Source organism: Tachypleus tridentatus, chromosome 13 (genome assembly GCF_004210375.1).
Source record: "Tachypleus tridentatus isolate NWPU-2018 chromosome 13, ASM421037v1, whole genome shotgun sequence".
Classification (NCBI taxonomy): domain Eukaryota; kingdom Metazoa; phylum Arthropoda; class Merostomata; order Xiphosura; family Limulidae; genus Tachypleus; species Tachypleus tridentatus.
In genome coordinates this window covers 25,033,588-25,049,095 of record NC_134837.1, presented here as the reverse complement: position 1 = coordinate 25,049,095, position 15,508 = coordinate 25,033,588, and the positions used below count along the sequence as shown (strand labels likewise).

General features: G+C 33.0%; 1 protein-coding gene across 1 annotated transcript in view; it reads right to left on the bottom strand.

Moving 5' to 3' along the window:
• The window catches only part of LOC143238763 (phospholipid-transporting ATPase ID-like), a 182,603-nt gene extending 177,719 nt beyond the window's left edge, over positions 1–4,884 (bottom strand). Inside the window, 1 exon segment of the mRNA XM_076479279.1 lies at positions 4,689–4,884. The gene's annotated coding sequence lies outside the window, so the exon portion shown is untranslated.
• Positions 4,885–15,508: the final 10,624 nt, after the last annotated feature.

Genomic DNA, 15,508 nt, shown 5'->3' with positions numbered 1-15,508 from the left:
GAATAATGGGGATACGCTACCATCTCAACTGATTTCTTCTGGATTAAGGAAAAGTAAGAAGTGATTTTACAGAAGTTTGAGATTACTGATATACTGGGAACCAATAGGATAAATACCTCTTATTTCCTTATTCAGGGGCCCGGCATGGCCAAGCATGTTAAGGCGTGCGACTCGTAATCTGAGGGTCACAGGTTCGCATCCCCGTCATGCCAAACATGCTCACCCTTTCAGCCATGGGAGTGTTATAATGTGATGGTCAATCCCACTATTCATTGGTAAAAGAGTAGCCCAAGAGTTGGCAGTGGGTGGTGATGACTAGCTGCATTCCCTCTAGTCTTACACTGCTAAATTAGGGATGGCTAGCACAGATAGCCATCTAGTAGCTTTGTGGGAAATTCAAAACAAACAAACAAACAATCCTTATTCAGAAGACATGAGAGGGAGATTTATAAAATTCAGTCCAGGTTTCAGATATGACAGTTTTACTTTTCTAACATGATTATTGACTTATGGAATGAGTTTCCATCAGCAGTGGATGTAAGCATTTTAGTATAATTTAAAAAGGGGTAATTAATCATTTTTTTGAAAATTAAAGGGTAAGTTTAACATTTGTTCTCAAAAGTGGAATGCTGGGACAGCCTTGAAAACCCACATGGTCCTTTGTTGTGCATTGGTTATGTCCTAAAGAAAATGGAAGCTTAATTACATACCATAATAGATATAACATGGCCACCTCATCCCACTGTTAGTCTCTCAAAGCAACATTAAAAATTTCAGGTAAACCATTTGATGTTGTGTCACTGCTAAAACATAGAAAGCACACCTTTGAAACCATATACAGAGTAACAAGATATATTAGTAATTGATTACTGTGATACCTATAAAACTATCAGTGTTACTTGTTTTTTTAAAATACCACTTTGTGTTGATAAGTACAAATAGTTAAAATACTAAGGTATCATTAGAAAGTCTTTAATGGTTCTGTGAAACCAAGTTTTCTATGAAGTATGAACTAAAACTTTATAAAAATTAATGTGGTAATATGCACAACACTAGAATCTATTCTTCCTGCTTCAAAAAGAACTATTCCAAATTATATCATATCTTTATAACTTAGAGAATATCCCCCATCAAATTCACAAATACAATATTTTACTATTATTTATAAAAGGTAACATCTTTAATAAAGATTTCCTAGAACTGTTGAGAACACATTTTAGTGTGTATGTGTGTAATACAATTCGATTTCTGACCCTTAATGGCATTACAGAAATTAAAAATAAAAATATGACAAAAAAAGAGAACAGTAAAGCCTTCATTTCAAATCATGATTTCTTTTAGGAAATAACTGTGGTTTTAGGACCTCAAGCAACCAAACAAACAAAGGACATAGAACATAAACCATGACTGACTACTAACATCAAAAGATAATATTCCATTTCATATATTTTATAGGTGGTGTTAAAATTATTTACTCTTCTATGCATAAAAGGGTTTAAAAAAAACATTTTAAATCTTATAACAAGTTATGACTAACTGGTCTACTGATACATTTGTAATAGTGTAAGATGTAAAACTGTACTTAAATTTATATAATGCTTTTGTAATCTTTAATTATTACATTGTTTTCAAAACACTTAATTCTAAGCAGAATATTCAAACCTGAAAGAATAAATTTATGAACTTATTTTCTGCTTGTTATAACCAATTACTTAATTATCCAATTCTTTGCTAAAAAATAAATGGTTCTTATGTTTCATGTTATACTACAGTGTATTTCAATAAATTGTAAGTTCACCTGTTATAATACAAGAATTGCTCTTAAAAATGTAAAAAACACTGAACATTTTTCCCTTTTCAGTTTTGGTCATTATATTAAATAACAAAAACAAAACATTATCTGCAAATGTTTCCTTTTAAAACCTACATTTTCCAAACTTCGTTGACTGTTGCATTTATTATTTTAATTTCAAAACCACCCTAAGTTATTAAAATAACTATACATAGCTGGTTTACAAAAGTCTCAACATATACATGTACTGCTAAGTTACTACTTTTAATCCATATTCTATACTTCTGAGAATATTTTGCCTTCTACTTAAGTATATTATGATTTAAATACAAAAAGTAAAATAGTAGGTTGTGACACTAATCACATCAATTGCCAAAATAAATATTACACATTTAGCTATGAATTATGTTTACAACTTCATTAATATATTACTCAAAATGATTATACTTAATAGATATTGCATTATTTGCTATAGTTCAATACTTAACAAACAGGCTTTTCTAGTCTAACTATTCTTTCATAGGAATAATATACAAATCTACAAACACTAATTTACATTTATTGGACTTATCCCAACAATTAAAACATTTTGTTTATTACAATAACTTTAGTGTGGTCCTATTTTCAACCACATTATCACTTCTCCACTAAAACAGATTTCCCATAAGCAGTTCACTTAAACTTCATAAATTAAGCTTTTCTGTTAGTCTACCAGTTTTAACTTTGAGAAGCCCTTCTCTGCACTATAACACCTCTATATCCTTCAAAAACAAGAAGACTGAAACAATACCTTAAATGAGGCCTGATCAGTTTCACCCAAATTTACTTTTGCTTTTCTATGCTTAAATTCTTTATGATTTTTAAGACCCAGAATTTTTAGTTGTATTCAATGCAGTTAAATGCTTAAAGAAATGATTCAGATCTAGCCAAAAAAAGATTAAATAACTGAATTCACATTGCTAATACTGGTCACTTCATACAAATGTCTGAAACACAAGTTATCAGTAATATAAAAGCACATGTTAATTTACAAAACAGCCAACAGGACTTGCAACCTACAAAGTTGTTTTACATACAATTCACATATAAACAGTCATGCATATTGTTATTGTAGTCATAATACTAACGCTGTTTCCTTAAAGAGAAATAAAAAATAGCACAATTCAATCTTGTGTGTTATAGGTGAACACTTGTATTTCACTTTCTGTTACAAATACGGGATTCATTTCAGACCAAAAAAAAAGTCAGTGGTACTGAAACTGTTAATAAGTCAGCATAATATTTAGTAATTAAATATCAGTTGTTAAACATTACCATAACTTGGAAAACAGTGGAATCAATAACATGAAGTACATGAAGAATAAAATAACTAAAACCTAAAGAATGATGTTTTGTCTGTTTGTTGTTGTTTTATGAGTCACATTGAAAGAAATCATCAGATATAACAATTTTTTATGCTTTTGTGATTTATTGTTTAATTAGAGTCTTATCAAGGATAAAGAGTTTTAGTAGCATTCCCTATTTTACCAATGTTCTGGATTTTGGTTTTTAAATAATTAAAATTATAAGAATCCCAATATGTTCTGGTTTGGAAGCAAAAAGCTGTAATGCTTGAAATAAATGACTTTATAACACCAAACTGTTGCTTTACTTCAACTGAACACTCAACATAAAGCTGTAATGCTTGAAATAAATGACTTTATAACACCAAACTGTTGCTTTACTTCAACTGAACACTCAACATAAAGCTGTAATGCTTGAAATAAATGACTTTATAACACCAAACTGTTGCTTTACTTCAACTGAACACTCAACATAAAGCTGTAATGCTTGAAATAAATGACTTTATAACACCAAACTGTTGCTTTACTTCAACTGAACACTCAACATAAAGCTGTAATGCTTGAAATAAACGACTTTATAACACCAAACTGTTGCTTTACTTCAACTGAACACTCAACATAAAGCTGTAATGCTTGAAATAAATGACTTTATAACACCAAACTGTTGCTTTACTTCAACTGAACACTCAACATAAAGCTGTAATGCTTGAAATAAATGACTTTATAACACCAAACTGTTGCTTTACTTCAACTGAACACTCAACATTTTGCCTTACAACTTCTTTCACAAATGCCTAATATAGATTCTATTTGAATTGCTTATACAATTTAAAGCTTTGTAGTATCAGTTACAGCTGGAATTTTAAAGGAACACTCCTGAAGAAGCTGTAAAGTGAAACACTGAGTATCCAATTAAAGAAAAACAATAATTTGGTATTATAATATTTATTTCTACTTCTAATATTAAAATGTCTCCTATACAACAGTATACACTCCAAAAATTAAAAGGGTGTAATAAATGAACAACTCCATGACACTAGTTTAATGTATAGTTACTCATGAAGGAAAAGGAAAGGTTTAATGAAATACAAATTACACAACCATAATATTAAAAACTTTCAAATACAAAAAAAAGAAAACCTTTAAATTTTAGGTTAATTTCATTTTATATATCTATTTATTCCAAGCTCTTTTTTTTTCATCAAACAGGAAGCATAATTTATATCTGATAATCTACCTGAACTGTTGAAGATGAAATCAGTCTAGTACCACTACCAATAATATATTAATTCTTAAAAATATCAAAAATAACAATGATGCAAAATTCACACTTACTTCCTTAGTCTCACAGCTTTTAAGAAACAGAAGTTACATATACACATTACTTTGTATAATTGTATGCAGTTATTCTACTGCTTTCGGCAATGAAGCTTATACTTCGTGTTTATAACTTATAGGGAAACAAGTTCACTGCAGGTTAAATACCTACTTAAAAATAGCATGCCTAAAAACTAATATTATACTAAATAGTCGATTATGCTACATATAGTTACCTATACTGCATACGTACACCAGGTCTTCTTTGTAGCTTTCAAGTCAAAACTCCAAGTGACGTTCCTCGCGTTCAATACGAAAAAACTAGCTCATTACGTTTAATTAATATAACATATATCCCACGTAAAACAAACGGAATATATTCAACTATCACTCCTTCTATCTCCATATTTTTGTTCACAGTGCCCCCTGTTATCCAAATGCCAAAAGTAAGTTACACGTTTCATACCATTACAAGTGTCTATATAATTTGATTGAGCTGTTGTTACTTTTTCAGAATACAATAAAATGTAGAATTTTTAATTATATTTTTCTCAAATGCTCCATTTTAACACTGAGTTAACTGAATTAACATTGAACACTAATTTGAATATTCTTTAATTACTCGCTTGTCGGCAGTTAATTAAATTTTAAAAAAGTGTCATATTAGATCATGCTTTCTCGTGGCCTTAAAAAATGGGGTGTAAGATCAGATACGTGGGCTTATTCCTTCTTTCATTTTTGATAAGCGAGTAAGAAGGTGCTTGAAGGATGGAAGTTACTAATACTACTCCTAATTTTAGCATGCTCCGTTGGTTAACGTATCATATTATGGATCTGAGATAAAGTGCTTTGCACCCATTGCTGTTAAAAAATAGCGCTCTGCACTTTGGGGTCGTAGAAACATTATTAGAGTGACTGTCAAATCTTATTATTTGATTAAAAATATCCGAAGTGTTAACGATTTGTCGTGTTCATTAGCTGCTTTCTGTTTAGTCTATCACTTCCAAATTAAGGAAATTATGCAAACTAAATGAACGAAAATGTTTAAATTTCCATATAATTGGAGCAGATAGAAAATATATTGTACTAGAACAGTTCTTTTGATTGTCAATTATTTTAAATTATTTCTTGAAAATAATCCAGCATCCAGTCCACGGAATGATAATAAAATATTTTATTTTCTTCTTTCACGTTTCTACATACTTGAATACTTGTAAACTGGATAAGCCTAACTTATAAACGACGTTCACTAGCACAAACGAAATAAAGTAACCACAATAGTTAGCACATTAGCTGGTTTACGCTGTATCTTGAATTACACCTCTCTATTTTGAATTAAACCGACCTACTGTCTTTTTTACTATATCTCAACTCACTCTCTAACTAACCTAAGGAACGTTTCTGAAACGTCGAATTTATAATCTACTTTCGAATGTGCTAGAACATTTTCTAGCATGTATTCTAAGTTTATACGACTAAAGTTTTGAGCTCAATGTTATTATTAAATTCCACAACTTCCTCAAACTAACATTTAAAGTACATCAATAAAAATATATAGCTTATAATACTGCCTCTTTCCTTAAATGTAAAATCTGAACAGTCCTTACTAAAAACGAAAAACTACACTATACTACATTATCAGTTCCCATAGTCTTTTAACGGATTTCTATACCAAGGCCATTTATATATGAATAGAAAGGCATCTTATCCCTTGTTATCATTAACCCGCTCTTGTTAGAGTTATTCTTAGATAAGTGGTTGGGTAAATCCACTGCCAACTCTAACCTTGATGGTCCACTGAAAGTTGGATTTATAGCAACTCCGGGCTCCTCAACAGGTTGAGTTTCCACTGACAGCTTCTTTTCTGAATTACCAATATAGCTGTTTTGTCACCAAAGTATTTCCAAAAACAATCATAGTGAATGACCTTTGGTTTGGATCACGTTTCTTCTGAACAGTGACTAATCTTTACAGTTTGTCCTCTCTAGTGATCAGAAGTGTTTAGACATAGCATTTCATTTTGATGGAATCCAATTTTATTAGTACTGACAATATAATTGCCCTTTGCTTTATTACAAGCCCATTTAACTCTTTCCTGGGTTAAGTACAACCTATTTATCCTTCACGTACAGGAGGACTCTTCCAACTATCAGACCCTTACGACATACAGGAGCATTTTGTTCTTTCATAGTCCTTTCATTAGATGAAGGATAACTGCTGTTAACTCTTAATATCCTATTTTCACTGTGTGTTCAACATCTTGTGTAATAATTTCCATATAATGCATAAAAATTTACTAATCAATCTGAAGTATAAATTCAATTTCCAAAATGGAGTCTTTCTCAATGTCAATTACTTACACATCATTTAGCAAAGAGAAGCTTTCTATAGTAAAAGCCATTTCCAACTTCCTTTCTGTCCACCTGCTGTTTGTATCAATCCCTCTTCTTTGTACATACCTTGAGAAAATTTTCCATCTTTCATAAACAAATTGTGACAAACAATTGTTCCTGTGGAGCTAGTGTTAATCAGCGCACTGCAATATTTTCCATCAATTCACCCAGAGACTTGTGAATTATTTTCTCAAATAATGGATTTATTTTCTCATTTACAGTAGATGTAGTGTTTTAAATTGAACTTTGTCTCATAAATCCAACTAATGTTTGCTTTTTTAATTTTTTAGTTGCTCCATGTTCTTTTAATCTGATTTAGCTTGGCTTCCTTGGATTGACAACAGCTGTTAATTCCTTACAGTCTCGGCTGCAACAGCAAGGTTCCAACAGTTATTATAGTTAACTCTTTCTGGTGTCTTTTAATAGCTCTGATTGTATACAGGCTTTTAGTTGTAGTTTCTGATAGTATGTCTGTTCAGGTTACATTCATAACATCTATTACCTTTCGGGTTATTTCCTCTGTTCTGTGTAACAAGCCATCTGATTAATTCTTACAGTTTATCTCATTTGCCGTCACCAGGAGATGATTTTTTCATCATTACTTCTTTCTATCGTTAGAACGTCGCTTCTCTTTCCTACTCTTTTCCACCTTATTGGTGTTTTCTTTACGTTATTCATGTTGCTTCAAATTTTGCTTTTGAATTAATTGATTTTGTAATTACAGCCTCTTAATACTTTTTCAGTATTACTGTTGTAATATCCCTATATATACCGAAAAAAGGAAAAGTCTTAATAGATACAAAACCTTTTACATCTCCACTCTTTCGCATACGCATACAAAATTAAATACCTTCTAAAACTGTTAGGCCTCTGTCTTCCACACACTCATAAGTGCAGAAGATATCTCTCTAGATAGGGGTAGTTTAATACAAAACTGATATGAAAATTCATATATCTAAATAAAAGTAAGTGCCTGAAAATCGCAACACAAAAACTAAAAACATAGATTAAAATCAAACACATTACAGCTTCAAAAATAAAGAAAGAAATCTTTACTTACAAAATGGGCAAGTAACCAATAAAAATCAAACTCTTAATTTTCAATTTATTCTTTAACATAAAATTACAAAAAAAAATACCAGAAAAAAATCTAATGTGTGTAGGCAAGTTAAATATGAGGAAAAGAAAAGCCTCAGGAGATACAAAAATCCTTTAAATCCCCACTCTTTTACATATACATGCCAAAATGAAACATATATACTTATCATATACTCTAAAAACTGTTACCCCCCCCCGTCTTCCAAACACAATCATGAGTGCAGAAGACAGAAGGCTCTCGTTAATTAAAATATAATAATTCATCTCAAAAAGTGGTCGAGGCTTCACCACTCTCACCATAACCCCCCAGAGTAAGAAATGTTGTTCCCATCTTTCAGTTGATGGTCGTGGATGCTTTGAGGTCTATTTAGGCTCTCACCAGTTTCCACTGAGCTTTAAATAATCAGTCCTGCAGGCTGCAGACCTTGTCCTTATATCTTAGTGGAGATATGGTTCTTCATCTAAAATGATCTTTCTGGTTATAGCCCACTGTCCACTTGGCTGCCATTTCCTGATAATAATTTTTTAGTGCTGGAATCTGCTTTAATATAGACTGGGGTTTGATTACTGTAAATTACTAGGAAAGAAATTCTAATTTTGGCTCCTTCTGGGATGTGCCTGGCATGGCCCGCGTCGCGCTAAAACATGCTCGCCCTCCCAGCCGTGGGGGCGTATAATGTGACGGTCAATCCCACTATTCGTTGATAAAAGAGTAGCCCAAGAGTTTGCGGTGGGTGGTGATGACTAGCTGCCTTCCCTCTAGTCTTACACTGCTAAATTAGGGACGGCTAGCACAGATAGCCCTCGAGTAGCTTTGTGCGAAATTCCAAAAACAAACAAAACAAACCTTCTGGGGTAAATTATTAATGTGTAATAGTATGTTTTAAAAATACTCATTAATGACTCCATACAATATTTTTAGGTATGTGTGGCTCACAGACCTGCATTGTTTACAAGTATATACTGCCATTATACTTCTTCAAGTACTAAAGTAGTTAATACAGCTTGCTTTAGGTTACTGCATGAACCACTTCTTTGACATTCGAATTACCTTCTGAACCTGTGCTCAGTTGTGCGGGTTGTGTCAAACTCAATTCATTTGTATTTCAGGCTTCATTAATTAATTAATCACTAGCAAAAAGAAGATGAATTAAGACTTCTGAACTAAAAGTTTATTTATAATGACTGACACTCATATTCCAACTGTATTTCAATACAGATACAGAGAGCAAGCTTTATTGTAGATACCATTCTTCCCTATGAAGATCAATGAAAAATCTGGGTTGTATACTTTGCAGAGTTTTCAACACTTAGCTAGAATGTCAGAAAGAATTTTTTTCAAAACATCAATGTTTCATATAAAAAAATTTAATCAGGCTTCATAAGAAAAGCAAGAGTCACAGCACCCTTTCAACCATATTGTCATCTTAGCTGTCTATAATCGAATAATAAATCTATAATATGACACATACATCGCATTTCAGCACAACTCAATAGCTTGGAAAGCAAAGAGTGTTACTTATTCATGATCATGCAGGTCAGTTACTTCCTAAATGCTAATAATCAGGCAGTATTACTTCCTTTCAATGATTAGTTGTATGAACTAATGATTGCCTTAGTTTTGATTGTCGAGCAGGAACTCCAAAGTTTAGTTCATTGCACTTTTCAATAACACTCAATGGCTCAGAGAGCAAGGAAAGCTACAGCCTTTCGTTCAGTAATCTCTCAACTCCCTGTCCATCCTAGAGGAAGTTATTTTAGTGTGCCTCACTTGATAGCTTGAAAAGCAAGTAATGCTACTTCGTTTCGATCACCAAGTTTCTAATCAAATAATCATCCTACTTTTCAATAATTTATCAGTATCATTCATATAGATTAGGAAGTCAACACTGACATTTTGTTCAATGGTTGGAGCTGGCAATTACTTTCATTTCCAGTAATTTCTCATATGGTTCATCAAAGGCCACCAGATAAGTCTCTACAGCTTTTTCTCCTTCATCAGCTGGGTCAGAACGATTCGAAATAGTGTCCTCATTCTTCTGTGGCTTACTGGCTTCCATTTCAGACTTCTGGTCAAGCCAGTGCACCAAATGCTCATCTGTGGCTCATGGACACAGCTTAGTAACGTTTCTACATGCTTTCGTACACCACACATCCATTTTAGCACATAATTGATCAATTCAGCTGAATATAACTTGTTTTTCTACAGCTGACAAATGCCACAACTACACCCAGTCGTCACATTAAAACATTCATTCTTTCACCTCCCGATCATAGTTTCTCTTTTATCAACATGTTAACATTCAAACCTGGTGCCGAGCGAATTTTATGAATCGACCATTGTCGATACCAGCCATTTAATATACTCTCAGCGATATTGGGAAATTTCTTATTGTGAAGTACCATACATCACGTCCACAGGTAAAGGAAGTAAGATTTCCTATCCAAACAAGTTCACATATGGCAAGTGACAGATTTAATTAGGTCAAACACTTTGCAACGTTTGCAAACATTTGCTTGGTAGTCTGTATTACCTGTTCTCACAAACCACCAGGTTGGAGTGATAGGGTGTAGTACGAGTCTACACCACATCTAACACCTATACAACTCGGTGAACAATTGGTTGTTAAAATTAATTCCTTGATCTCTGTGGACGTTTTGATGCTCCAAGCTATGTTATCCAATTATCAGCCAACTCATCCACAAAACTCTATGCTAACATATCAAAGAGTGGATAAGCTTTGACCCATTTTGTGAAGTAGTCGATGTTGAAGAGTATGTAGTTTCGGCCTCTTGCACTCCCTGGTATATGTCTTGTGATATTCAGGGCTATCTTCTCCAGTAATTCTCTATAGGAATTTCCCTCATTTCAGCCACTTTCTTCCTGATTGACACACATTGTACAACACTCACACTGATGCTAAACATCTCGAACAACTTGCACGTAAAACAACCTACATCAAATGTTAGCTCTTGCAAATATGGGTTATATCATGGTGCTCACTCAAAACAGAAATGATTTCAGAAAGTCCATTACAATATACACGATTTTTCTATTTTTGGGATCAGGAGGACTTACCTTTGTCCCATCGAGTGAGGTTTATTCTTATATTGATGACTTTGGTTTGTAAGTTATTATAACCTATCTGAATTAATTTCAACTTATGCAGTTAAACCTTTAGTTTAAAAATATTTATTAGTTTTACATCTACGTTGCGGATTAAATGAAATTCATGCATTGTGAGAATCCTTTCTATATTTTAAACAAACTGAGGTAACCATCCTTTGTTTTGGTTATGAACTTTAAATAAAAAAAGTCCAAACGTTCACACAATTTATTCGTAACATAACGTAGTATTACCCCCACCAAACGTCTTGGATAAGCTTTGACAGATCAATAACATACAGCCAAAATATGGCATTCACTGTGCGATGGCCTTGAAGGAAAAGGTAGTGATAACAATAGTGGCGATGGGGGTGCTTTCTGCGACCTGCTTTCAGTATCCAATTATTTAATATCTTTCACGGTGCTTAACGTGATAAATTAACTAATGGTCATTTCTTGCAGAAGTGTTTCACAGACCGAAGTTGAAATGTCACGGATCAAAGTGGATAGTGGGTGTAACTCAGAAACAGCTTTACAAACCAATCTAACAGTGGCTGTTGGATGGCATGGCACCATCTATGAATATAGTTAACGTTAACTTATTTGAAAGATAATAAATGTTTAATAACAACAATAATGTGGGATGAGAGGGTTCTTAACCCCTTTTAATATGCCTCTTATTACAATGTATTATCCCACAGAGTTTGATTCAGGTTGGACCAGTGACCTAGTTGTAGTATAATAAGGGCCAGACATGGGTATTAACACTTTTATTGATAAGGAGAGAACAATGTTTCGACCTTCCGTCATCTTCAGGTTAAGAAGGAAGGTCGAAACGTTGTTCTCTCGTTATCAGTAAAAGTGTTTGTATTCATACCAGCCGTTCTGAGATATGTTTTTATTTCAAGCGAGTTTCTCGTCAACAAGAAGGGCCAGACAGACTTACAGATGTTTGTGCTTTATATATATAGATTATGCAATATTAATTTTTAATGTAAAGTATTTAAAATGTATACGAGTTTTTAAAACTTATTTTGAAAATAGTATTAATAACTGTTAATAAAATCTAATCATGAATGAAACGAAAAAATGAATATTGACGTAGAAATAATTCTTTCCCAGCTGCAGAAGAACCAATCACAGTCTTATACTGACAGTTAATAGAATGCATTTGTGAAATTAGTAAAAATGATCAGACAAAAAATAAAATAGAACAACATTAAAAATAAAATAAAAGAAACACTAAATAAAATCTTCACCTGCTCTTTCCTTTTCCACTCAAAAATACAAATAAAAAAAATTCTTTAAAAAGATCTATGACCGTACAGAGTTAAAACAGTGAACACGCGAAGATGATTTGTATTAGATACAGAGGTGTATAATATTCACAATAATTAATAAAATTAAGAGGTAACAGATGGAAAATCAGGGATTGCACTTCGTTTCTGGTAGCCAATTAAATATCCTAAATATGTCTTTTGAGTGACCAGGCAGACGTTTGGGTAGCCAATATATTTTTTCCTTATTTAGTAACAAAGCAACATAAATGAAGCCTACAGACCTTTCTTACTTGTAGTACTATCAAAGATTATTTGAGAGAGAAAAAAAAGTAAAAAAATTTAAAAAGGAAATATGATGCTGCTAAAAAAAAAAGGGAGAGAAATAAATCATACTGTCAAACGGTGTTTAAGTCTAGTATGTTGCATACAGTGGCATAACATGAGTTTGGTTGGTCACTTCTGTCAAATAAATAGGACAAAAACTCATGACTTGTTGATGACGAACACATATGAATAATCCATGCCAACAACAGCACACAGTTTTTATTTATAAGTCTCTACTGAAGTGTTAATTCTTTCAACTTAAAAAAACTCACTTCTTACACTTGGTAAGTTCAGAACTTCCACTCTAGAATCTTGCATTTTCTCTTAAAAAGCAAAAATTAAACACAACAAATTTCAAAAATCTTGCCATGTGCTTATATTAAAACAGAAGTAGTTTGGATATACAGTCAATGGAAGACTTTAAAGCCACTTTGAGCTGGTTAAGGTATAGATATTACTTTACAATAAATGAAAACTATAAAGAATGATGTATTACAAGACTGTAGGGCTTCTTTAATTTGTAAAAAAAATTATCATGTTGTTTACTCTATGTCTAGCATTTACACCTATGCCCAGTATCTTTCTTCAAGTAATAACTTCTCAAACACTAGTTCACTCTCTAGGCCTTTAGAATTTGAATACATTATATCAGAAGAAAATTAGCAACAACTAACAGAATCACCATCCTTTCTTTATTATATTACTTGTCTCTCCCATGCCTTTTCTATGATATCTCCTCAGTTGGCATTGCAATATCTTCCATACATTGCTATGTTCAAGAACATGTCAGTGAACACTAAGAGTCAAACTGATGAATAATTCTGCATAATTAAGTCAAAACTCTTCACAATATGAAACAATGATATTTTATACTCCATAAACAATATTATTAAATTCCACTCATGTGTACTGCTACTAATCTGCCATCACTTTCATCATATTTATACACAACATTCAACCCATCACCAAGGAAACTTTAAACTTTTGGCACAAAATGCTGGGTCCACTCAATTCTACTAGTGATTTCAGTGAGGCATTCATCTACCATCATGCTCTTCTCCCTCCATTCCATTCAATTACATAATCAGAGTAATCACCAACTCAAGATATTGTCCACACTGAAAGGCCACAGAATAAACAAAAACTAAGAGTGCAATCCCACGTCGTAAATCAGGGTAATCCTTGCCTAATAATGTTCTGATGATCAAATGATCCATGACTGCATTTTGCTGAACAATCATGGTCCAGGAAACAGAGTGATTAGCACCATGTGATTTTATGTTTATTTTGTTGTACTGACACCAGTTTTGTTCTCTTTATTTATTTATCATATCTCTAGTCTTCAGTTTTATACAATGTACCCCACCATGAATATCCTTACATTCAGGTGTCTTTTGTTGATATTTTGTACCACAAAGATACGAATTTGAAATATTGATGATTTAGTTCCCAGTGGTACCTACACATAAGCTTGTCCCTTAATTCCAGAACAGCCCCTTTACCCTGAGAAACAACTGATTATTTCATCCACTTTTGCACAATTTTTCAAATTATTACCCCTTTTCCATAGAAGTTCAGTTTTACTCCCTTATTAAGGGATTGTGATGATTTCAAGACCCTTTTGTCAAATTTTTCATGAAGATGTCAAATATCTTTGTTTGCAACATTTATTGGGTACACATGACCTCACAAAATACATACCTTTCCCTCCAAAATATTGGAAAGTGCATGCAGCCCTTCATAGTCTTGAGCAGAGCCCAGGATCCATCATGTAGAGAGCAACATGCAACTAACACACCAACGATCTGAGCTGACCTTGTGAGTGAGACTCGCAGATCCTGCTGGCCATGTGTGGTGAACATGTCTGTTGATTACTCAATCTCCAAATGCATGTCTAAGCAACATCTTCACAGTCATTTGTAGACGTGGAAGTGGAAGATGAGAAGTGGAATACCATCTTGCATGAAAAACATTCATTCAAAACACTTCTTTCCTAAACTGAGGGAGGATAAAGTGATCCAAACTGCAACATTGACAGATCACAATTGTTTAGAGTTTTCTTCACAATTTTCAGTAAAACTTATTGGGTGCATGGTCCTCCTTTTTTACAGCTTTCATAGTGAATGGATCTCAATGCAATAGTGGTGTTATTACTACTGTTGTAATAATGAACTACCAGAGCAATTTTAACGTTCTGAGATAATCTGTTAGGAGACACTTGTGCAGACAGATCAAATTAATGTTGATTTTATAACACTCTTCAATATGAACACTACTATCAGCAGATCCTATAATCTTATTAACTTATCTACCACTTATTGTAGTTTTCTGTGATTAATTTTTAGGTAAAAAGTCATTACAGTATACCAACTAACTTTAGAGGAAATAGGTCTGGCATGGCCAGGTGGGTTAAGGTGTTCGACTTGTAATCTGAGGGTGGCAGGTTTGAATATTCGTCGCACCAAACATGCTCGCCCTTTTAGCCATGGGGGCATTATAATGTGATGATCAATCCCACTATTCGTTGGTAAAAGAGTAGTCCAAGAGTCGGCAGTGGGTGGTGAGGACTGGCTGCCTTCCCACTAGTCTTACACTGCTAAATTAGGGATAGCTAGTGCAGATAGCCCTCAAGTAGCTTTATGTAAAATTCAAAACAAACCTAACCAATTAAAGGAAACACAGCTATCAAAACAGATATATATAGTTGATTAATGGTTATGTTGCAGTTATTATCAGTAAATGTGGCAATTAAACTGAATTATAAAGTTAAAGTTTTTCACAAAAGGACATAACAAGCTTTAACTCATTTAACAAAACATCATTACAAAGCCATGGGTAATAAAAATCAGCAGAAA